This window comes from Trachurus japonicus, chromosome 24 (assembly GCF_045865225.1).
Source record: "Trachurus japonicus isolate A0001 chromosome 24, Traja_1.0".
Taxonomy (NCBI): Eukaryota; Metazoa; Chordata; class Actinopteri; order Carangiformes; family Carangidae; genus Trachurus; species Trachurus japonicus.
Window position 1 is genome coordinate 21,278,240 of NC_140930.1, and position 24,861 is coordinate 21,303,100.

General features: G+C 43.2%; 4 pseudogenes; all 4 read left to right on the top strand.

The window, feature by feature from the left end:
- Positions 1-674: 674 nt before the first annotated feature.
- On the top strand, positions 675-1,279 carry LOC146961944 (gamma-crystallin M2 pseudogene; annotated as a pseudogene).
- A 7,404-nt stretch (positions 1,280-8,683) lies between these two features.
- Positions 8,684-9,269, top strand: LOC146961945 (gamma-crystallin M2 pseudogene; annotated as a pseudogene).
- A 5,166-nt stretch (positions 9,270-14,435) lies between these two features.
- On the top strand, positions 14,436-14,989 carry LOC146961946 (gamma-crystallin M2 pseudogene; annotated as a pseudogene).
- Positions 14,990-23,215: 8,226 nt separating this feature from the next.
- LOC146961947 (gamma-crystallin M2 pseudogene) lies at positions 23,216-23,801 on the top strand (annotated as a pseudogene).
- Positions 23,802-24,861: the final 1,060 nt, after the last annotated feature.

The window sequence follows — 24,861 nt, forward strand, 5'->3', positions numbered from 1 at the left end:
ATTACCTCATAATTGATACAACTGTGGCATATCAAAGATATTTAGTTATTTCTCATGTAATTTAATTGTACATTTCACTTTCAGTAAGTAATGCACTTTAATGAGGAAACCAATGCTTGATTAATAAAAGGCCCTGACAAACTAAAACTCTTCTCCAACATCAGTCATAGTCATAATTTTTAAGGCTACAGGCCGAAGACTTTACATTGAAATGTTCAATAAACTGTTTAAATGCTAAGTTTGTAAGAGTGTGGAAATGTGTTTACATACTCAAATGTCTTTGTGTTTTTTTGGTATTATGAGTCTTTCCCAAAAAATACTTGGATGAAGTTGCAAACTGTTAATAATGAGACAAAACAAGTGAAATTCCAAAGCTAAGGAGAGTATTGTGTTCTACGGTTATGTTATTTAGAAAGGTGCTATTGTTCCTTGTTAACCCTTTCAAAAATGTTTTGTCTAAGTAAAACCACCTCTCTATGGTTTTTTAAGGCAAACAGCTGTAAATGTTGAAAACCCTTAGTCCTCAATGGGCTTCTATGGTATGTTGCTGGGTCAGGCTGTTTTCACAAAGGGGCCCTCTGCTTTTCAGGTATAAAAAGGAAGGTCTCCAGCAGGTAGACAAGCAGTTCAGCTCCAGCAGCAGTACCACCAACAGCAGCAGTAGTACACCTACAGCAACAACACCTGGCAAACATGTCTGGCATGAACATGATGGGAAAGATCACCTTCTACGAGGAGAGGAACTTCCAGGGCCGCTCCTATGAGTGCATGAGCGACTGCGCCGACATGTCCTCCTACCTGAACCGCTGCCACTCCTGCAGGGTGGAGAGGGGCTGCTTCATGGTCTACGACCGCACCAACTTCATGGGAAACCAGTACTTCATGAGGAGGGGCGAGTATGCTGACTACATGAGCATGATGGGCATGAGCGACTGCATCAGGTCCTGCCGTATGATCCCCATGTACAGAGGCTCCTACAGGATGAGGATCTACGAGAGAGACAACTTCATGGGCCAGATGCATGAGATGATGGAGGATTGCGACAACATCATGGACCGCTACAGAATGTCCAACTTCATGTCCTGCAATGTGATGGAGGGCCACTGGCTGATGTACGAGCAGCCCCATTACAAAGGAAGAATGTGGTACATGAGGCCCGGAGAGTACAGAAACTTCAGCAGCATGGGCATGAGCGGCATGAGGTTCATGAGCATGAGGCGCATCATGGATTCCTGCTACTAGATGACAACGTGGTGGTGATGCAGCAATTCGTTACAAAGCAACTCATCTGCAGCAACATACACTGGATGCTGACTGCAGCAAATTGACGACAAAGATTGAAGAACACTGAACTGCACATACACATGTCTCTGACTGAGGTGTGGCTGTTAAAGAGAATGATGCCAGCCTCCTTAAGATCATACAAATAAAATCTACTTTGTTATAAAATAATATGTTGATGTTTGGACTTTTTCTCTCCCTCTTTTTCATTCAAATTATTTTCCAAGAGTCACCCTGCAACTAAGCTTTCACAACCTTATATAATGATCAATGATGGCAAGTAAAATTAACTTTGTTGTGAAACAGGTTCAGATAAAATTGGATATCATATTTCAGCGCCTTAATTGTACCAACCAACTGGTTCATTTAAAAAACAAAAACACACCAATTTTTTCTCTTCTTTAAGTGCAGTATCATAGGGCTGAGATCTTCAGTGCTCTCTGCATAAATACATAGAAAATCAAACTGAGGGGACAAGCGTACCTGTGGTTTATGTTATGTGGGCAAAATCACTAGAAAACTTGGAGTGTGCATCAAACACGTTAACGCTTATAAGATGGCGTCACCCCGATATGTCAATCCTGCTGCTTTTAAGCAGCCTGCCTCTTAACATGAACACAGACCGGACCAGAAACATCACCAAAGCATTTGGCATCTAGCCTAAATTAAAGCAGAAGTAAGCGATCCGGTGGTTTTGGCTAACTTCTTGTCAGCCGATGGAGTTAGCAGTCCCCGCCCTCGTCCCTACGTCACCACATTCACGCACATCCCTTGGCTGCACACACAGAGAGGACCGCCCCTTTATGCCGTTCTTTCTCCTCATTGGATAAAGGTTGTAGGATACAAGTAAAGTTTTCTCCTCGGCTTACAGCAGAGTGACTGACAGACCCGTGTTTCAGACCAAACTCTCTATATAAGTGGTTGCCGTCAGAAGGTATAACTATTTAAGACTTATATTAACACAAACATTCCGCTTACTTCTGCTTTAACTGTATAAAACAACATTGATGTTAGTTAGGGCTGGGCTTGGACGGCATCCGACTACCATTTCACCTACTCGGACCCCCCCTTTCACAGCTCGGCGCTCGGCGGATGCGCGGATACTCGGACACGCCACCCACCCCCCTGCCCACACACACACCGCTCCGCCCCCGCTCGCACCTGTGCTGTTTAACTGCACTGACTGTTTGCACTACAGCCTATCTGCCTTGTTGCATAAAACTTATTTTTATAGCATTTAACGTTAGAAGAAGCTATAATTGCACTGCTGCTGACAACCACCTCGTTCTGTGTTAAAAAATGTATCCGCCAATATTTTATTGTTTATTTAGGCTGAAATGTTAATGGTTCCTTTCATTTACGTGGGTCTCTTTGGCGCTCTCCTCCCACATGCTGCTCCGTGCTCCGCTCCACTCTCCCACTACATGGCGGGCTAGGATGCTAGGATGCCAGGCAAAGTCGTACCCTTGTATTTTTACATATAGGCTTCTCCATGCACTCTTATGATGTTTTTCTAGAATAAAAATGTAACCCGGTTAAAAATATTAAGCAATATCATTTCATCCAAGCATATAAATAGTGTGATTCAAAAGGTAGAAATTCATTAAAATGTTATAAAAGTGTTAAAAGCAGTTTAAAAATATATATTATATGTTTATTGTTTTATTTGAAAGATGATGTATCTGTAAAAACAGTATGTACCAGCATTTATGGGGTTAATAGAGATCAGCCGGAACGTAACATCTCAGGTGTTTCAGGACGGACAGGAAAAGAGTGAGGGACAGACCAAGGGCGAGCGAGGCAGAGAGAGAGAGAGAGCGGCGGAGCGAGAAGACACAAGAAGCGTGTAGAAAGCAGTAACGAAAAGAGACTGTTTAGATTAGTTTGTAACCAACTTCGTGGAGGCGTTCAACCCGGACTCTCCAGAGGACTAAGTGGTGACTTTCCTGTGTGTGTGAGTGAACTACTCAACCCGTGAGGACGACGTGAAGCTAGCTAATTCAGTAGCTAGTAGCTCGCAGTGACTGTGATAAGTTAGCGGCAAGCTACCTGTGCGGCGGTGACTGTGGGAAAAGCGAGCGTGGAGCTGCAGACGACGAGCGAGCACCGCGACATCGGCAGTGACGGGTCTTCGTTTCCTCCGGACGGATCTTCTCCTCAACTCACCTCTTCTCCTGCCATCAGCCCGTGTGTATGGATACAACACTGGTCATTCAGGTACCTTTTTTCTTTCTGTGGCCCAGTCGGGGTGAAGCAGCCATTGTGTTTAAGGCTTCCACAAACCCAAGCTCCATCCAGGCCTGCACCGATGCACTAAAGGGGTACCCCAGTTTATTTGAAAAAAATTAATAAGAGTGCCGGCTTTAGTAATAAGGTGTGTGGGCCCACATATTGCATTTGAGTGAATTTATGGTTCTGCATTAATCCATTTGGGTTAAGTGTTTATTGATATTTGCATATTTGTACTACAGTGTTTTTTCTGAAACAAAAGAAAGTATATTTCATTTACTGTATTTACCTGTGGAAAAAAAGAGTTATTTCAGTTAATATTTTCCTTACAAAAGAGGGAGAATTCATTAATGTGTTTCCTGTGAAAAAAGGGGACAAAACAGTGTTTACCTTAAAAAGAGGGAATTTATTGTGAAGGTTTAAAAACAAAAAGAACATTCATATTTATTTTATTTTTTACATTGCCTTAATCATTTCATTATTGAGTAAATAATTGAGAACTTATTTTCTAAAACCTTGTGTTGTGTATTTCATTACTTACCTTAAAGGGGAAATCAGTTAATTCTGAGAGACACGTAGAGACCTGAATTCATAGGTAAGTTAAAAACAGTTCATGTGTGTAATTAAAAAAAAGAGAGATTCAAAACAAACATTAAAACTGAGTTAATCAGGGTTAAGAATAGTTGAGAAATATATTAGAAGGGTTACATGCTGCTATTCCGACATGCCGCTATTTCGACATTGACATTTTTTTTTCAATTGTCGGAGTAGCGGCACTTTACTATTTTTCAAACATTCCGCTTTTCCGACATTGATTACGTTATAGTCAGACGTGTCCTTCTGATTTTTTTTTTTTCATCTGAGACACTGTTTCTCATACACAAATACATAGGCCTATAAGAGAGAAGAAAAAACAAACCCGCCAAGTTTAAAAACACACCGGCAGCAGCGCCTGCTGAGACTGTTATTATTCTGTCACCTGAGTTAGCGAGGTGCACGTGTGTTTGGAGCTGACGAGAGAATAAAGAATGAGACAACGCGGCCCTGAGGAGGAACTGTGAAGGACTCAGCTGTAATGGAAAATGACCTAAACCGAGTCCAGTAGAGCTGTAACTGTGTAGTGGAAAGGCGTTCAAAGTAATGGTAACTATCCTGGAAATCCTGCTTTACATTGTTTTGACATAGGAAAAAAGATTTTCTGGGATAAAGGGGCAGATTACATGAGATTATTCTTCTTTCTGCTCCCTTTTGTTGAGATTTGGGAGGTTTTTGTTTTTATTGTAGCAAGATCATTTTTCTGACTGATTTATTGCCCGATGCCATGTATCTTGCTTTCTTTCCCCCACCCTCCGCCCGTTGTCTTTGTTGTCACTTTGTAGCCACTCCACAGAGCGCACATGGCTACTTAATATGCACGTGCTGACCATATATGGTTGTGTCTAGACGTTCCGGGGGCGGAATATGAGGTGTGTTCAAGTGTGCACCATTCTTGGATCCAGTTTGATTTATCAAAGAGAAATTGCGAGAGTTGTGCACGCACAGTTTGATAGATCTGAAAAAGGTGTAAATATTTTGGGTGTCTTTTCACCGTAGGCCTAAGCAAAAAATTTAGTAGCAGCAGTTTTACACTGCTTACGTACAGTTTTGATAAATGAGGCCCCAGGCCCTAAGCCCAGAGCCCAGACGCTCACAGCTGCACTTCTCCGCGGCGCTGTCCATGGTGCTGAAGGTGACAGGTTAACTTGACAAACAAACTGCAGCATAGTTCTGTTTGTTTATCATGTGTGTCAGTTTTGTTTGCGACTTGATGGTTTAGTTGTTGAGTTTAAGAACATCACTCCCTCATCAAACCAGTGATAGGCAGAAAGAAAAAAGAGAGAGAGACGCGCCTGGGTATCGCAGCTGTGTAAAAAAAAAGAAAATAAAAAAAAGATGACGTGTCGGAAAGGCAATACCAAAAAGTGTCGGAATAGCGGCATGTCTAGATAGAGGGATATCGTAATAGCGGGATGTCTAAATAGAGACATGTCGGAATAGCGGGATGTCTGAATAACGGGCGGACCCCTATTAGAAGAACCCAAAAGCCCTGCCCTTATCGCTATGACTACCGAGGGGAGCGCTACAAAAAATATCTATTTTTCTTCATTTAAATACATTTTCTACAATTGTGTATGAATCATTGTTATTGTATTTGGATTGTCCTTTTTTGTCTTGCTGCAGAGAGGCACATACTGTATATGGGCTTACACTCATGTATGTGTCTGTCATGAAGTGACTAGTACAGTCTTACAATTTATTGATGTAATTTAATGTGTTTCTTATGACCTCCTCTTGGGGGAGGTTTCTAAATGATTTGCAGTTGAATGCAGGTGGACATGATTTACCATTGGTCCTCTTTTTACTCAGCCTCTGATTGGCTACCTCCCAAAGAGTAGGCCATATACTCTCCATGTATTACCACTGTGTTTTTAAATATCTGCTTGACAAAGGTCTGAGGACCAAAATGTTGTTTCTTTGTTATATATTAAACATTTTTGCAAGTCGTGGTAGGACAGTGTGCAGGCAACTTTTTTCTTCATTTTTTCTGGCAATCTTGAACAATATGCTGCGTTACGTTCAAGTGCAACTCCAAAAAGGAGGACAAATAAGCATCCGGATCTAGGACGCTGGGCAGGGAATTTAAATTCCAGACCGTCCGGCCTATAGTTAGACGTATGTGTGACCGGTACATTCACAGAATGTGCTACACAAACATTTGTGAGTGACACAGAGACACGTTTGTGAACGACCTAACACCAAATTGAGTAGTACGTTCAATGAACGTGAGCCCTCTGCCTTGAGTGACAGTACGTTTAGTACTGTGACAGACACCGTTACCTCGCAATGAGAGTTTCCACCACCAGATTCACAAGTGATTCAGTGACTGCATTTACATGGACTTCAGTATCCCGGTTTTGATCGGGGTTTTTAAGTATTGCGTTTTTAAGTTTGAGCATGTAAACACCATTTCCTAATTTCAGAAATCGGGATAAGCCCTTATCCTGATTTTGAGAAACCTGATTTTGCTGCCTGGAGTACTCAGAAAGAAACCAGAATACTGAAGCATGTATAACATACCCCGATATCTGAAAGCCACATGCAGAACTCGGTTTGCAAAAGCCGAGTTATGATGAAAACGTCCAGATTGTGAGCTGTCATGAGACTTTGATCATCATCTATTTCAGTTCTGCTCGTCGTAGAGTCCCCAAATTTACACATCAGGTGTGTTAAAGTGTCTATTTTCATAATTTAAAAAAAAGCAAAAAACGTAAAATCTTGTTTTTGGCACTCAACGCATGGGAACGAAGAACAAGAAATTACGTGGTTGGCACTCAATGAGTAAGTTTAAATATTTTTTCATGTGAGAAAGTAACTGTTTAGATCCCTAATGTGCGGTCAGTTTATCCAAATGACGGCTGTTTAGAAGTTTTCTCCGATGTTTTTCGGAGAAGTGAAGCTCCACCTGTGTGAGCAGCGACCGGGACATCACAGAGGAAGCAGCCTTGTCTCCTGAGGTGTTCGGACGGTCAACCTATGTCGTCATTTCGGGGTAGAAAACGATTGCTAATTAACTTACCCACAGGCTTTTAGAGGTTTACCACTGGCTGGTTAAATTCTTTTTAGGAGATAAATGCTGGTCTCATTGATGAAATCTAATGATTGTGGCAGTCGTATTAGTTTGTTTCAATAAAAAGTGAAGCTTCATGTGTGTATTGGACAGAAGAGCAGCACTGCCTCTGGGCTCTGTAGCCTACATACAGAAATCACCACATTTACATCAATAAATACATGTTTTACAATGAACCAATCAGCCTGCATTACATTTAATTTAATTTAATTAAGTTATATAACAAATTTAATTTGTAAATTTTCTGATTTGTACAGATTTCCAATTTGTCGTGCTTCCTTCCAAACATGAAACATGCATGCGCACATAAGACGCAGTAATCAGAAACTGGGATACTGGTATTTACCACATACGGGGATACTGAATAACCAGGTTTCTCTGAGTTCATGTAAACACCATATCCCGAATTTGATCGAAATCGAGATATTGAGCAAAATCGGGATACTGAAGTCCATACAAACACAGTCAGTGATTCACAGACCACATGGGAGTTCCGCTATCAGCCTGCACACTCGCTGCTGAGCTCAACTGATCTGAGAAAAGAATGAATCAGGTCAGGGAGAGATTGCGTTTGCGAACGATACAGCGCTACTTTTCAATTATGTCATATTACCAATGTGTTGGTGTTGTGGTTGCCTGTCACAAGCTTTAAAAGGGACTCTATGGGGCGCTCCAGGGGCTCACCCAGAGTGCAGCAGCCCAAATATGAATCCAACTTGCAGCCCATTCCTGCATGTTATACCGCTCTCTCCCCTGATTTCCTGTCCCTAACACTGTCCTGCCACAATAAATACTTCAAAAGCCCTACATTAAATCTTAAAAAAGGACTTTCTACCCATTTGTAATTAAGCTACATACAGTATTTACACATTGGTCATTGTCAAATTCATATTTTAACCAGATGGATGATTTTAGTTAAGGGACATCTGAAACTCAAGTTACCAGAGAAAAAAGGAATGCAAATACAGTGCTGCTCAGAGATATCCTGTTCAAGGGTTGGACATCATCTAAGGCTCCCACGCCTCTGACATCTCATGTCGACTGCATAGCATAAGCAAAGCACTGACTCTAAACTGCTTAATTCTATGTTTCTATTTGTTGTTGTTTTTGTTATGAGGAGACTTCTGCACTTCTAACTTGGCTACTAGTAAAAACCTAAACCTTAAAGGAAAGCTTGAGATCAAGACTAGCTATACCTATCATGTGGTTAGAAGAGTTTAGAAGAGGTTGAGACAGTCTTTGTTAACCCTTTCAAAAGGGCTTTGTCCAGTAAAACCACCTCTCTATGGGGTTTTTTTTTAGAGCAAACAGCTGTAAATGTTGAAAACCCTTAGTCCTCAATGGGCTTCTATGGTATGTTGCTGGGTCAGGCTGTTTCACAAAGGGGCCCTCTGCTTTTCAGGTATAAAAAGGAAGGTCTCCAGCAGGTAGACAAGCAGTTCAGCTCCAGCAGCAGTACCACCAACAGCAGCAGTAGTACACCTACAGCAACAACACCTGGCAAACATGTCTGGTATGAACATGATGGGAAAGATCACCTTCTACGAGGAGAGGAACTTCCAGGGCCGCTCCTATGAGTGCATGAGCGACTGCCCCGACATGTCCTCCTACCTGAACCGCTGCCACTCCTGCAGGGTGGAGAGGGGCTGCTTCATGGTCTACGACCGCACCAACTTCATGGGAAACCAGTACTTCATGAGGAGGGGCGAGTATGCTGACTACATGAGCATGATGGGCATGAGCGACTGCATCAGGTCCTGCCGTATGATCCCCATGTACAGAGGCTCCTACAGGATGAGGATCTACGAGAGAGACAACTTCATGGGCCAGATGCATGAGATGATGGAGGATTGCGACAACATCATGGACCGCTACAGAATGTCCAACTTCATGTCCTGCAATGTGATGGAGGGCCACTGGCTGATGTATGAGCAGCCCAATTACAGAGGAAGAATGTGGTACATGAGGCCCGGAGAGTACAGAAACTTCAGCAGCATGGGCATGAGCGGCATGAGGTTCATGAGCATGAGGCGCATCATGGATTCCTGCTACTAGATGACAACGTGGTGGTGATGCAGCAATTCGTTACAAAGCAACTCATCTGCAGCAACATACACTGGATGCTGACTGCAGCAAATTGACAACAAAGATTGAAGACCACTGAACTGCACATACACATGTCTCTGACTGAGGTGTGGCTGTTAAAGAGAGTCATGCCAGCCTCTTTAAGATCATACAAATAAAATCTACTTTGTTATAAAATAACATGTTGATGTTTGGACTTTTTCTCTTCCTCTTTTTCATTTGAATTATTTACCAAGAGTCACCCTGCAACTAAGCACTCATAAGCTTATATAATGGTCAATGATGGCAGGTAAAATTAACTTTGTTGTAAAACAGGTTCAGATGAAATTGGATATCAAAGTTCAACACCTAAATTAATAATAATAATAATAATAATAATAATAATAATAATAATAATACATTTTATTTATAGTCAGCTTTCAAGACTCTCAAGGTCACTTTACAATAAAACAATTAAAAGTACAAATAGTAAAACAATAAAACAAAGAATGAAGCAATAATTAAACAACAATAATTATAGACAAGAATAAAACAATAAGCAACAGTGAACGACGACAAAGAAATACAATATGTTAATGGGGCTAGGCCAGCCTGAACAGGTGTGTTTTGAGATGTGACTTGAAGGTTGACAGTATTGTTGAAGTTCGGATGTGCTGTGGGAATGTGTTCCAGAGCTGAGGGGCAGTGCAGCTTAGCTGCTAAGTGGCTAAGTGGGCAGAGGGGGTGAAGAGGAGTGAAGCAGAGGAGGTCCTGAGTTTGCGGGAAGGTGTGTAGGTACGGAGGAGTTTGGTGAGGTATGGAGGTGCAAGGTTATGGAGGGCCTTAAATGTGAGGAGCAGGATCTTGTAGTCAATGCGGAGGTGGACCGGAAGCCAGTGAAGCTGTTTGAGGACAGGAGTGATGTGCTGTGTTGATGGGGTTCTGGAAATGACACGTGCAGCTGAATTCTGGACTAATTGCAGTTTATTGAGGGATTTCTGTGGCAGACCATGCAGAAGTGCATTACAGTAATCGAGACAGGATGTGACATGGGCGTTGACCAATCTGGAAGTGCTATTAGGTGAGAGGGTTGGGCGAAGGCGATTGATATTGCAGAGATGAAAGTATGTTAGTCCTTGGGCCAGACCAGATACCGGTATCACTTGAGTGGGCAAGACCTTACCTATACTAAATTGTTTTTAGGGTCAATATAAGTAAATTAAATTATGATAGCCTTTTCATAGGAGCAGCTTTTTATATTTTTTTCGTATTTTGTTGTTTTCCCATATTGGCAGATATCATTAATTCCAAAAAGAACACAGACGGCCAATAACACATTAAAAGTCGTTTAACACTCTTTTTGGACATCACACATCATAGTTTTTTGACGGTCCTTCGAGCCGGAGCAAACACCCAGGCTGGAAAATGGACCCATGACCCGTTCAGCAACATGATGGGAGAGAGCAAGGAGAAAGGCCACAGTGGGAGAGAATGCCTCCAAGAACTTTATGGCAGGCCTCCCCAACAACCACAGGCCAGAGCGGCACCTGTATCACAGCCTCCTGAATCTGTCCTACTGAGGCTGGAAGTGGCACAACTAAGGCTGTCTTTACACTACATGGTTCAAGTGGCCCAATTCTGATTTTTTCCTCTCAAGTGGCTCAGATCGGATCTGTAACATGAACGTGTCAACGGGACAAATACGCATGGAATCGGATATTGTCAGATCAGATTCAGGCCCCCGTTATATGTGGAAATAAATCAGATACCTACAAATAGGATATCTGCCAATACGTCTGCAGTCTAAACAGACAGATCGGATCTTTCCTGGCAATGCGTGTACTATGTCATCAATTATAATATTACAGTAATTCACGTGCCTACACGTTTTGCTGAACCTCTGTAGCCTGTGATTGACACGTGGGGCTGACCAGGACTACCATGGCCAGTTGTCACAGGAATTATAGTGTTTCATTTTCATGGTGTCAGAGTGTCTGTTTTTGTCCAGTCTAGGCAGATCGATACGAGGGCAAGCAAGGGAGTGTGAAAAAAGAGAGCGCGTGAGACAAACACCAGATTTCATTTGAGAAAGGCCCAAAGTTGTTAAAGTGAGACTCTCTAACAAGGACAAAACCTTTGATACCTATGCCATCTTAGATGATGGATCAGATATGATGAAAGTAAGATGATTTCCAGGGAAGGCACTTTTTTAGTTTCTGAACAGCAACAGTCTATTACTTTAAGAATACTTTAAATACTATAAAGTTGCCAGTCAGCAGGGTCTATCATATCAAAACTTAATATAGGGGTGTATAGGAATAAAAAAATCACAACTAGAATTTGCCCTCCCAGGTGATACCGATATGTGAAATTCTGGGTCTTGGCCCAAGGACTATGTAGACCGGGTGATGTTATTGATATGGGCAGTGAAGGAGAGGGTGCTGTCCAGGATGAAGCCTAGGCTCTTGACCTGAGGGGAGGGATAGACAGTGGTGTTATCGATGACTTGTGGGAAATTGTTTGATTTAGATAATGTAGATTTAGTGCCAACAAAAAGGAGTTCTGTTTTAATTTCCGTTGAGTTTAAGAAAGTTGTGAGAAAAGCAGGTTTTGACATCTTGCAAACAGTACAGGAGGGGGGTGGAGGAAGTGTGGAGCCAGGATTACAGGAGAGATAGAGCCGGGTGTCTTCTGCATAGTAATGAAAGTTGAGTCTGTGATTCCTGAAGATATTGCAGAGGGGGAGTAGGTAGATAATGAAGAGGAGGGGGGCAAGGACGGAGCCCTGTGGCACACCACAAGTGACTGGGGAAGGTTGGGATGATAGTTCTTCAGCTGTACATACTGTGTGCGACCGGAGAGGTAGGAGGTGAGCCAGGAAAGAGTGGTGTGAGTTAAACCAATGGAGATTAGGCGGTTGAGGAGGATGCTAGGGGAGATTGTGTCGAAATCTGTGGTGAGATCAAGGAGGATGAGTATGGTGAGATGTCCGGAATCTGCTGCCATGAGAAGGTTGTTGGTGATTTTTGCCAGAGCTGTTTCAATGCTGTGATGAGGATGGAAACCAGATCAAGATTATGGGCTCTAATTTCTTGGTGCAACTCAGGGGGGCACAGCGCGGCAAAGCCTGGCGAGGCCGGCGCAGTGGTAATTTCCTCCAGTGCAGCACCATGCACAGTGGATTTGGTAAATTAGTAAACTGCGGTGCGCCGAGATGGGTGTGGCGGCGCAGCAGGGGGAGGTGTCGACAGATTCAGCTTGGCGCAGTGACAATTTCCTGCTAAAAGGCTGCGCTGAGAGTGCGCCGAAAGCTCGCCAGCTCCAACCAGGTCTACTCTTGGCGCAAGGCGAAGCACAGCCAGCGCAGTGTGCACACGTCACCAAGACCTCACAGGAAGGTTTCCACAGTTTCAGGCACATTTAAATGCAATTAATAATCACAATAACCACTATTTATTGTAACTATCTGAATCAGCACATACACTTATATCTATATCGATTGTCCCGTCACACTGATGACAGATCAAAGGCTGTCGGCATGCATAATGGAAACTCAGCCTGACTGAATTAACACAGATGAAGCCAGTGAGGGACTGGGACTAAGCAGCCGTGGATGTCCCAAGAGCAGGACAGTGAGGATGGATGACTGCATGTCGCTGCTGTGTTGACACTACACACTTTGCCGTTGCGATGATCCGCTATATTTATTTATTTACTTATTGATTTATTAGCGGGCGAGCGGCCGCATCATCACGCGACCATAACCAAAAACTGAAAACAAATAAACTATCATCTCTCTCAGCAAACCACAATCAGCCTCGGCATCAGATAGTGAGCATATATTCGGCATCTCCCATCTCAGGAAAATTCTAAAGAAAAAAGAAAAAGAGAGACGCTCCGTGATGCATCCTTTACGCACAGCTGTTTGTTTATGTTGTGATTCTGTGCACACGGGTTTAAATATAGGTTACTAAATATGAGTGTCCTTATTAATGGAAAAGGGGTGTGTGTGTGTGTGTGTGTGTGTTTTTTTTTTTTTTACTGGGCAATGGCTCTCAATATGTCAGAGCAAACCTGGATAACAATATCAGTAACCTCCTCCCAGACTTCTTTTGCATAGTCAGCCCGTGGGGTCTGTTCGCGCGACCATATATATTCGGACACTGCGAGCTTGAACCGGACCAGAACATCAGTTTCCTCCCGTCTCACTGCTGCCTCCTTCTTCCACGGTGTAATCAATCTTGCGCCTCGCCCGCGGCGGATTTAAAGGGAAAGAGAGGAGCTCATTTGATTGGTGAAGAACGGACTCGGCTGTGTTAAATTCACCCCACGCCTTTCTCTCCTCCCTCTTTGCCACTTGCGCTGGTGGGAGGGAAGGAGGTGGGATTGCGCCCCACTGTGGCCTGCCGTGTAATAAACGAAAAATGCAAACTGCATCTGGACACACCCCCCGTTGGCGAGGCGAAGGCGAGGCGCAGGGCAGATCCGTCGCGCCTGCGACTAGTTTACGAAATTAGAGCCCTGAATCTTAAAAAAAGGACTTTCTACCCAGTTTTAAGCTACATACAGTATTTAGACATTGGTCATTGTCAACGTCATATTTTAACCAGATGGAGGATTTTAGTTAATGGACATCTGAAACTCATACCGTGCTGCTCAGATATGTCCTGTTCAAAGGTTGGCCATAATCTAAGGCTCCCACGCCTCTGACATCTCATGTCGACTGCATAGCATAAGCAAAGCACTGACTCTAAACTGCTTAATTCTATGTTTTTATTTGTTGTAATCACTCGGTTGTTTTTGTTATGAGGAGACTTCTGCAGATAACTTGGCCACTAGTAAATACCTAAACCTTAAAGGAAAGCTTGAGATCAAGACTAGCTATGTCTATCATGTGGTTAGAAGAGTTTAGAAGAGGTTGAGACAGTCTTTGTTAACCCTTTCAAAAGGGTTTTGTCTAAGTAAAACCACCTCTCTATGGTTTTTTAGGGCAAACAGCTGTAAATGTTGAAAACCCTTAGTCCTCAATGGGCTTCTATGGTATGTTGCTGGGTCAGGCTGTTTTCACAAAGGGGCCCTCTGCTTTTCAGGTATAAAAAGGAAGGTCTCCAGCAGGTAGACAAGCAGTTCAGCTCCAGCAGCAGTACCACCAACAGCAGCAGCAGTAGGACACCTACAGCAACAACACCTGGCAAACATGTCTGGCATGAACATGATGGGAAAGATCACCTTCTACGAGGAGAGGAACTTCCAGGGCCGCTCCTATGAGTGCATGAGCGACTGCGCCGACATGTCCTCCTACCTGAACCGCTGCCACTCCTGCAGGGTGGAGAGGGGCTGCTTCATGGTCTACGACCGCACCAACTTCATGGGAAACCAGTACTTCATGAGGAGGGGCGAGTATGCTGACTACATGAGCATGATGGGCATGAGCGACTGCATCAGGTCCTGCCGTATGATCCCCATGTACAGAGGCTCCTACAGGATGAGGATCTACGAGAGAGACAACTTTATGGGCCAGATGCATGAGATGATGGAGGATTGCGACAACATCATGGACCGCTACAGAATGTCCAACTTCATGTCCTGCAACGTGATGGAGGGCCACTGGCTGATGTATGAGCAGCCCCATTACAGAGGAAGAATGTGGTACATGAGGCCCGGAGAGTACAGAAACTTCAGCAGCATGGGCATGAGCGGCATGAGGTTCATGAGCATGAGGCGCATCATGGATTCCTGCTACTAGATGACAACAAGGCTGTTGAAGAGAATGATGCCAGCCTCCTTAAGATCATACAAATAAAATCTACTTTGTTATAAAATAACGTGTTGATGTTTGGACTTCTCTCCCTCTTTTTCATTCTAATTATTTCCCAAGAGTCACCTTGCAACTAAGCTTTCATAACCTTATATAATGGTCAGTGATGGCAAGTAAAATTAACTTTGTTGTGAAACAGGCTCAGATGAAATTGGATATCAAAGTTCAACAGCTTAATTAATAATAATAATAATAATAATAATTATAATAATAATGCATTTTATTTATAGGCAGCTTTCAGGACTCAGACACATAGCCTAATCAAAAAAGCAAAATCCTCAATCCGCTCTGTTTATCAATTAACATAGAGCCTAGTGTTATTATAGAGCGGGTTGGATTGCCAGCATCAACGGTCCACCACTACCACAATTACTTCAAAAAATCCTACTGTGCTCTTCTAAATGTACTCCGCTCCTCTCCCTCTCACACTGCAGTTCTCTGACTCAGCAACGGTGTCGCCAATTCCTCCTGTTCCTCAAAAAAGGCGTAAATCACGGTACGCCAGGGTCAAAATGGGTGTAAATGTCCGCACTTTTCCCCGTCAGGTTTTGGCTTGATAGATCCAAAATTTGGTGGAGAAAAGTGCGTACGCACAAAACGGGGGAAAAAGGGTGTAAAAAAAGGTGTATCCACAATGATAAATGAGGCCCCTGGACTGGAAGGAGGACTCAGGTGCAGAGTGGCAAAAGGCCGAAGCCAGTTTTATTTTAACAACAAAAAAAGACTCCAAAGGAGGGAAACAAAAAACACTCACGATGAGGCAAAAAAGGCAAACAGGCAATTGGACAAGGAAGCTCAATAAACTATGGACTATGGGCTGGGGTGGACGAAGGACGAAGGATGAAACACTCTGGCACAAGACAAAGGGAAACACAGAACCTATATAGACACACAGGAAATGGGGAACAGGTGGAGACAATCAGAAATCAAGGCAGGCAGACTGGTGACACACAAGGGAAGGGCAAGTGACCTGAAACGAGAGGGCAGTTAGATTTCAAAATAAAACAGGAAGTCACAAGACAAAACAAAAACACCATCACTGTGTTGTGACACTTAGAGATCTTAGTCCCATTGTGGCTAAGTGGGCAGGGTGAAGAAGAGAGGGTGAAGAAGAGTGAAGCAGATGAGGTCCTGAGTTTGCGGGAGGAGGAGTTTGGTGAGGTATGGAGGTGCAAGGTTATGGAGGGCCTTAAATGTGAGAAGCAGGATCTTGAAGTCAATGTGCAGGTGGACCGGAAGCCAGTGAAGCTGTTTGAGGACAGGAGTGATGTGCTGTGTGGGGTTCTGGAAATGACACGTGCAGCTGAATTCTGGACTAATTGCAGTTTATTGAGGGATTTCTGTGGCAGACCATGTAGAAGTGCATTACAATAATCGAGACAGGATGTGACATGGGCGTTGACCAATATGGAAGTGCTATTAGGTGAGAGGGATGGGCGAAGGCGATTGATATTGCAGAGATGAAAGTATGTAGACCGGGTGATGTTATTGATATGGGCAGTGAAGGAGAGGGTGCTGTTCAGGATGACGCCTAGGCTCTTGACCTGAGGGGAGGGATAGACAGTGGTGTTATCGATGACTAGTGGGAAACTGTTGATTTAGATAATGTAAATTTAGTGCCAACAAAAAGGAGTTCTGTTTTATTTCCGTTGAGTTTAAGAAAGTTGCAAGAAAACCAGGTTTTGTCATATTGCAAACAGTACAGGAGGGGGGTGGAGGAAGTGTGGAGCCAGGATTACAGGAGAGATAGAGCCGGGTGTCGTCTGCATAGTAATGAAAGTTGAGTCTGTGATTCCTGAAGATATTGCCGAGGGAGAGTAGGTAGATAATGAAGAGGAGGGGGCCAAGGACAGAGCCCTGTGGCACACCACGAGTGACTGGGGAAAGTCGGGATTGATAGTTCTTCAGCTGTACATACTGTGTGCGACCAGAGAGGTAGGAGGTGAACCAGAAAAGAGTGGTGTGAGTTAAACCAATGGATATCAGGCGGTTGAGGAGGATGCTAGGGGAGATTGTGTCGAAAGCTGCGGTGAGATCAAGGAGGATGAGTATGGTGAGATGTCCGGAATCTGCTGCCATGAGAAGGTTGTTGGTGATTTTTGCCAGAGCTGTTTCAATGCTGTGATGAGGACGGAAACCAGATTAAGATTAAATCTTAAAGCAGAACTATGTGTGGTGCCTGACAAGCAGCAAAACCACAAAATGTCTGACAACGCCACCCCCTGATGGTGGGCAGAGGGGACCCCTCAGTTTTCCTTTACATGTAGTGTGGCTATTTTATACCTTACCCGCAAAAGGGACAGTTGACAATGAGGCAAATATGTATAAAAATAACACATTTATTACAAGTAGTAAAAAATACAAAATATCCAGTGTAAAAGCATTAAGTCTAGGATGCTATGAATAGAATGTTTGCAAAAGATAACTGGTTGGAACTCCTCGGTCAAGAAAGATTTGACTGGCACGAGCAGAAATCCCTCTTCCTCAGGAGGCTCCTGGAGAGAGCAGAAACGAGAGACAGCAGACCCAACACCGGGATACACATGCAACACAGCAAGCACTACACACATAAAATATCAATACACCACTACAGTATATCACACCGTGTTGCGGTTATAGGTATACTACACACCACAGTGTCTCACCCATGTGGTCACCCTGAAGAGAGGAGAAGTACACCCGTGCAAATCCGGCCTTATACAGAGACAGCCTAAGAAGAGAACACATGTAAGAGAGGAGTACAACCAGCATCAACAGCATTTAAATTAATTCACTCAGAATTATAACTGACCATTAGTCCCAGAGACAAAAAAGAAACAAAGGCAAAAGAAGAAAAAGAACCAAAACAAGTTAAATTCACAAAATGTAGATGATTTAACAATAAAACAGTGGCTGGCCTGGTCCTTTCTCTAAGAGAGAAGTAAAACACATTAGTTACCAGCCTAGTTTAACATCACAGCATGTTCAACCTTTAACTTAAAGTTTGAATATGTAGAATATTTATTAAAAGCTATATTTTTTCAAAAATAATACACCCATGGGGCGTTTTGAGGGGTACAGAATGAAAGTATTGCTTTTCCATAAAAATTTTTTTTTTAGTCAGAATTAATATTTTTAATTTCTTTGACGGGCTATGGGGGTACGCGTACCCCTAGGGGTACGTGAAGGCACTCCAGGGGGTACGTGAGATTTTAAATATATATATATTAAAAAATATATAAATTCCAAAATCCATTAAAATAATTATATAATGGATATTTCAATAAAATACATGTCTAAATTCATAAACTAAATCTTATATTCAGTGGGCTACTTAATTAATTATCCTAATTATCCTAATTAATTATCCTGAAAAAAACCTGAGTCCCCCCCCACCAGATGGTTTAACCCAACCTGGCATTTGCCGCACGGCATCGCCTGTCAATCAAACAACGGAGTCGGGGTTGACGTAGCAGCAGCGCTGCTGCAACACGGAGGGATAAGTGATAAAAAAAAAGGCGAAACCAGTGCCGGTAAAATCCCGACAGTGTTCAGAAGAATTTGTGATGAAGGGAATTACGTCCACGAGTTGCAACCCACTCTAGGCATCATGTTTTGTTTTTGGGGAGAAGTTAGCTAACAGTGGCATGAAGCTGCTCATCTCCAGCCGCATCTCAACACAAAACATGCACGTCATGTCGGTGAGCCTCCTGACTGCTTCATGAGGAAACTTTATGAATTCAGGTTGGTGTTACATGAGATTTTAAACGACAGCATCAAAGCGATCAACTTCATAAAGTCAAGGCCACTAATGCAGGTGTGTTTCACTGCCTCAGTTAACACAGACAGAGAGAAGTCCTCTGGCTCTTAACCTGTTGTTATGATCTGAAGCCACACCTCTGACTGAGCACAGTCCCCCTATGCCACCGTGTTGCAGGACACAGACTGACTTGCAAAGCAGTAGCCCTACTGTCTGGACTTTTATTGTGTGTGTGAAGAAATGTGTATCTATAATTGATATCATGAATTCATTTTGAGAACAGATATTTATTAGATAGCATTTTAGACTGATGATTATTCTCATGTGCAAAAATCTTTATAATCAAGTTGATTATTTTTTAGTCTGTATTTCTATTTTTATTTCCAAATAGTTCAAAAGAGGCCACTATAACCAATGTTTTACACAGTTTTAAAGTAAAATAAAGCAGACACTGATGACACATTGCTGTGTTTTACGTCTTTTGGTTCAAAAATGCTTTGCGCTGGGTAGGGGGTACTTGGCTGAAAAAATATTTCACAGGGGGTACTTCTCTGAAAAAAGATTGAGAACCACTGGGCTAGACAATGACTTTCTGTCAACGTTCTGTTTACTTTCGTACCTGCCTGTAGCCGACATGTGGCTCAATTCTCCGCTGTTTTCCTGCCTCCTCCTGGTCAGTTTTCAACAAAGCCTTTTTAATAATCAATCGGTGGATCAATGGATTATCATATACATGTTAGGATGGGTGTATTTGTGTAGTCTTATCTGTCTTAAACACGTTACTGTCGCGCACTCCCGGTGCCACCGAGTCTCCTTTTTTTTTTTTTTTCAACTTGACGAGAGCAGCACACCGGAGGCTCTGAGCGCAGGTTTGGTTTTCAGCAGCGGTGTGGAAGGCAGAGAGCCTCCACTCTCCCTGTAACAAGCTACAAGTCATTTATTATGCTGTTAATGACGGTAAAAATGAAACATAAAGTAAATATCCTGCTTAGTTCTCCTCCTGTCTGTCCTCTGATCAGAGCGGAGTCCCTAGCAACGGCCCGTTTTACCTAGCAACGGTCTGGCAATCGACTGCTGGAATTCTTTTTCTGTTGTTGTTGTGGTAATTCTACATAGTCAACCTTTAATAAATATAGGCCTACTTGGCAAGTATGCTCAATTGTCCCACATCGCAGTTAATTATTAGTTGAACATTCCAAGTGCTACAGACACAAAGAGAGGCTTTAAGTAGACATTTCAACACAGTTTTAAAACATTCAATAAAAGTGGGCATTATATAATTTACCAGCATATCAGTGTCCATATCTCCACAGCTGGAGTCACAACGTGGTGGTCCTGTCAATGTAAAAAGGCTACCCCCTGCACGTGCTTGTGTTTACAAGGAAGCTGCTGAAGGTAGAGAGCAGTGTTTGTTAAGCCCTGCTAACATTGGGCTAGTGCTAACATGGAGCTAATGCTAACACGGAGCTAACGCTAACACTGCCACACACTGACACAGACACAAAGACACAGACATACACACATGAATAAAGGTTCCAAAACGCGAAGGCGTGTGTGTGTCATGATGTACATTATCTTATAAAAGATCCATGGTGTGTGTGTGTCCGTGTTAGCATTAGCTCCGTGTTAGCCACAAGCCGAACTTCATCAGTACAAACATTTCGTGTTTCCATGGTTTCCTCCGACTTTCCGGATTCAAACCAATCACGATTCATGACATGCATGACGTCATCTGCGTTCTTTCTCTCATTCTTCTTTCTCGCAATAGTTCTATCCATTGACGAGATTTGGGACACCGAGACGGAGGACTGATCTTGCAAGTGCGGTTTTCAGCCGGTCGGGGGGGTGGGCGCATTGGCCTAGACCCCATTCACCTCATAATAGGTCACTCAACCATCAGTGTCTCCGAGCCACAATAATTACAGCCGAAATCCTGCATAGTTCTGCTTTAAGAAAAGGACTTTCATACTTGCCAACATTGGGTTGTGAAAAATAGGGAGATTTTTTTTCATCAGTGTATCAGGGTTCATTCGCCAGGTGTGGCTATAAATTGCCATAATTTCTTGCCTTGTATTTTAAACCTGAAGGAAACTTGATCTGAAACTGTTTCTTTGATAGCCTATTCAATAAATGATTCTGTTTACCAATCAGGACAATGGGAAAAAAAGCAGTTGTAATTGTTGAAATGAAAACCAGAAGGCTGACCAAAGGTGGCCCTGTCCAGTAAGCCTACCTGAAGATGCATAGAATCTGTCAGTAAAGTCAGAAGGGGTGAAAAAGTTGAGTCACTAGACCCCTGTTGGGGGGTCTGGGGGCATTCCCCCCCACAAAAAAATGTAATTTTTAACACATAAATGAAGCATTCTAGTGTACTCTGAGAACATAAAGGGAACAGACAAAAAAAAAAAAGAAGAAAAAAAGAAGCACATTTAGGTAGTAGCTACTGACTGAAGGCAAGAATGGCTGGAGTGACACTTAACATGAACTCAGAGCTGGTCTGGTGGGGGGCAGTGGCTGGTGGGCAAAAACTAAACTCGTATTTTAAATCTAGGGGTCTGGATCAGCCATTCAAGGGCCCGTTTCCTCTGCTGTGCGGGGGGGGCACGTCTGTGGAGCGGTGCATCGCGGACATGCACGGAGGGGGAGTACGGAAAAAAAAAAAAAACGAATGTGCGCCGCCGCATCCGCTCGGACCAGCGGGTCTGCTCGTGCCGACGTCGACAGCGGCAGGCAACCGCAGTATCAACGCTACTGGTATCACTGACTCCAGTCAGTGACATGTCACCGGCTGGCCTCATACGTGCAGGCAGGCCAGGGTTGCCAGATACGGCAACAATTATCCCCCACAATCTCACTTGTTTCCTTCACTGTAAAATTGGGAGATTAGCGGGAGAAATTACTAACCGGGAGCATCGCGGGAAATAGGGTTAAAAGTCGGGAGTCTCCCGCGTAAATCGGGAGTGTTGGCAAGTATGGACTTTCTACCCAGTTTTAAGCTACATGCAGTATTTACACATTGGTCATTGTCAACTTCATATTTTAACCAGATGGAGGATTTTAGTTAATGGACATCTGAAACTCAAGTTACCAGTGAAAAGGAATGCAAATACTGTGCTGCTCAGAGATGTCCTGTTCAAAGTGTGGCAAGGTGAAGAGGGCCCGGACGGGGATTGAACCCACACCTCCCGTCATGCGCACTTGCCAGTCACCCAAAGGGACATCCCCTTGGCCAAGTAGCCAGGGCGCATGATCAATTGGAGGCATAGTGACAGGAACCTCAACTGTCACAAAAGGTTGGACATAATCTTTGAAAACTATATAATTTACTGTAATATAAGACTCGTTTTTAAATGTCTTCATAACTGTGTATCACCCCTGTTTTCTGCACTGATAAAAAGACGCTGTAGTTCAAGCCAAGTAAACACACGAGCCTCCCACGATGGCGACTGCATTGTTCCAAGTGTACAACATCATTTGGACAGTCTGCCTTCTCAATAAAAGGAGTTAACCCATCGAACACTTTACCCACTCACCGGAAACTGGAGACTGATACAAACTCGTTTAACAGGATTGAAAGCATGGTTAAAAGCAAAACAACAATGCTCACATGTATATGGACCTTTTCATTGTTACTATTTTTACTGAATGATCATGATTTCTGTTTGCTCAATCTCCTCTCATTGATCTTGTGCTCTGTATTTTTTAGTATGCTACTGTTATGATGTAGTGTCATGCACTTGGTTTTATCTTATACTGTTGATAATATGTTCTGTGCTTTTAGAATTGCCGCCTATGGACTGGTGTTGAAAATTAGCACGTGCTAAACACACCCAAGCAAAGCATCTGGTCTGTCCACTGGAACAGTCTCAATGTATTTGTGATGTCCATATCAAATAAATAAACATAACATAAAATAACATAAGGCTCCCACCCCTCTGACATTTCATGTCGACTGCATAAGCAAAGCAGTGACTCTAAAGTGCTTAATTCTATGTTTTTATTTGTTGTAATCACTCGGTTGTTTTTGTTATGAGGAGACTTCTGCAGATAACTTGGCTACTAGTACAAACCTAAACCTTAAAGGAAAGCTTGAGATCAAGACTAGCTATGACTATCATGTGGTTAGAAGAGTTTAGAAGAGGTTGAGACAGTCTTTGTTAACCCTTTCAAAAGGGTTTTGTCTAAGTAAAACCACCTTTCTATGGTTTTTTAGGGCAAACAGCTGTAAATGTTGAAAACCCTTAGTCCTCAATGGGCTTCTATGGTATGTTGCTGGGTCAGGCTGTTTCACAAAGGGGCCCTCTGCTTTTCAGATATAAAAAGGAAGGTCTCCAGCAGGTAGACAAGCAGTTCAGCTCCAGCAGCAGTACCACCAACAGCAGCAGTAGTACACCTACAGCACCAACACCTGGCAAACATGTCTGGCATGAACATGATGGGAAAGATCACCTTCTACGAGGAGAGGAACTTCCAGGGCCGCTCCTATGAGTGCATGAGCGACTGCGCCGACATGTCCTCCTACCTGAACCGCTGCCACTCCTGCAGGGTGGAGAGGGGCTGCTTCATGGTCTACGACCGCACCAACTTCATGGGAAACCAGTACTTCATGAGGAGGGGCGAGTATGCTGACTACATGAGCATGATGGGCATGAGCGACTGCATCAGGTCCTGCCGTATGATCCCCATGTACAGAGGCTCCTACAGGATGAGGATCTACGAGAGAGACAACTTTATGGGTGAGATGCATGAGATGATGGAGGATTGCGACAACATCATGGACCGCTACAGAATGTCCAACTTCATGTCCTGCAATGTGATGGAGGGCCACTGGCTGATGTACGAGCAGCCCCATTACAGAGGAAGAATGTGGTACATGAGGCCTGGAGAGTACAGAAACTTCAGCAGCATGGGCATGAGTGGCATGAGGTTCATGAGCATGAGGCGCATCATGGATTCCTGCTACTAGATGACAACATGGTGGTGATGCAGCAATTCGTTACAAAGCAACTCATCTGCAGCAACATACACTGGATGCTGACTGCAGCAAATTGACGACAAAGATTGAAGAACACTGAACTGCACATACACATGTCTCTGACTGAGGTGTGGCTGTAGAAGAGAATGATGCCAGCCTCCTTAAGATCATACAAATAAAATCTACTTTGTTATAAAATAACATGTTGATGTTTGGGCTTCTTCTCTCCCTCTTTTTCATTCTAATTATTTCCCAAGAGTCACCCTGCAACTAAGCATTCATAACCTTATATAATGATCAATGATGGCAAGTAAAATTAACTTTGTTGTGAAACAGGCTCAGATGAAATTGGATATCAAAGTTCAACACCTTAATTAATAATATTAATAATAATAATAATAATAATAATAATAATAATGCATTTTATTTATAGGCAGCTTTCAGAAATCTCAAGGTCACCTTACAATAAAACAATTAAAAGTACAAATAGTAAAACAATAAAACAATCAATGAAGCAATAATAAAACAACAACAATAATAGACAAGAATAAAACAATAAGCAACAGTGAACAACGACAAAGAAATACAATATGTTAATGAGGCTAGGCCAGTCTGAACAGGTGTGTTTTGAGATGTGACTTGAAGGTTGACTGTGTTGTTGAAGTTCGTATGTGCTGTGGGAGTGTGTTCCAGAGCCGAGGGGCAGTGCAGCTAAAAGATCTTAGTGCCATTGTGGCTAAGTGGGCAGAGGGGGTGAAGAGGAGTGAAGCAGAGGAGGTCCTGAGTTTGCGGGAAGGTGTGTTCGGACGGAGGAGTTCGGTGAGGTATGGAGGTGCAAGGTTATGGAGGGCCTTAAATGTGAGGAGCAGGATCTTGAAGTCAATGCGGAGGTGGACCGGAAGCCAGTGAAGCTGTTTGAGGACAGGAGTGATGTGCTGTGTGGATGGGGTTCTGGAACTGACACGTGCAGCTGAATTCTGGACTAACTGCAGGTTTTTGAGGGATTTCTGTGGCAGACCATGCAGAAGTGCATTACAGTAATCGAGACAGGATGTGACACGGGCGTCGACCAATATGGCAATGCAAGG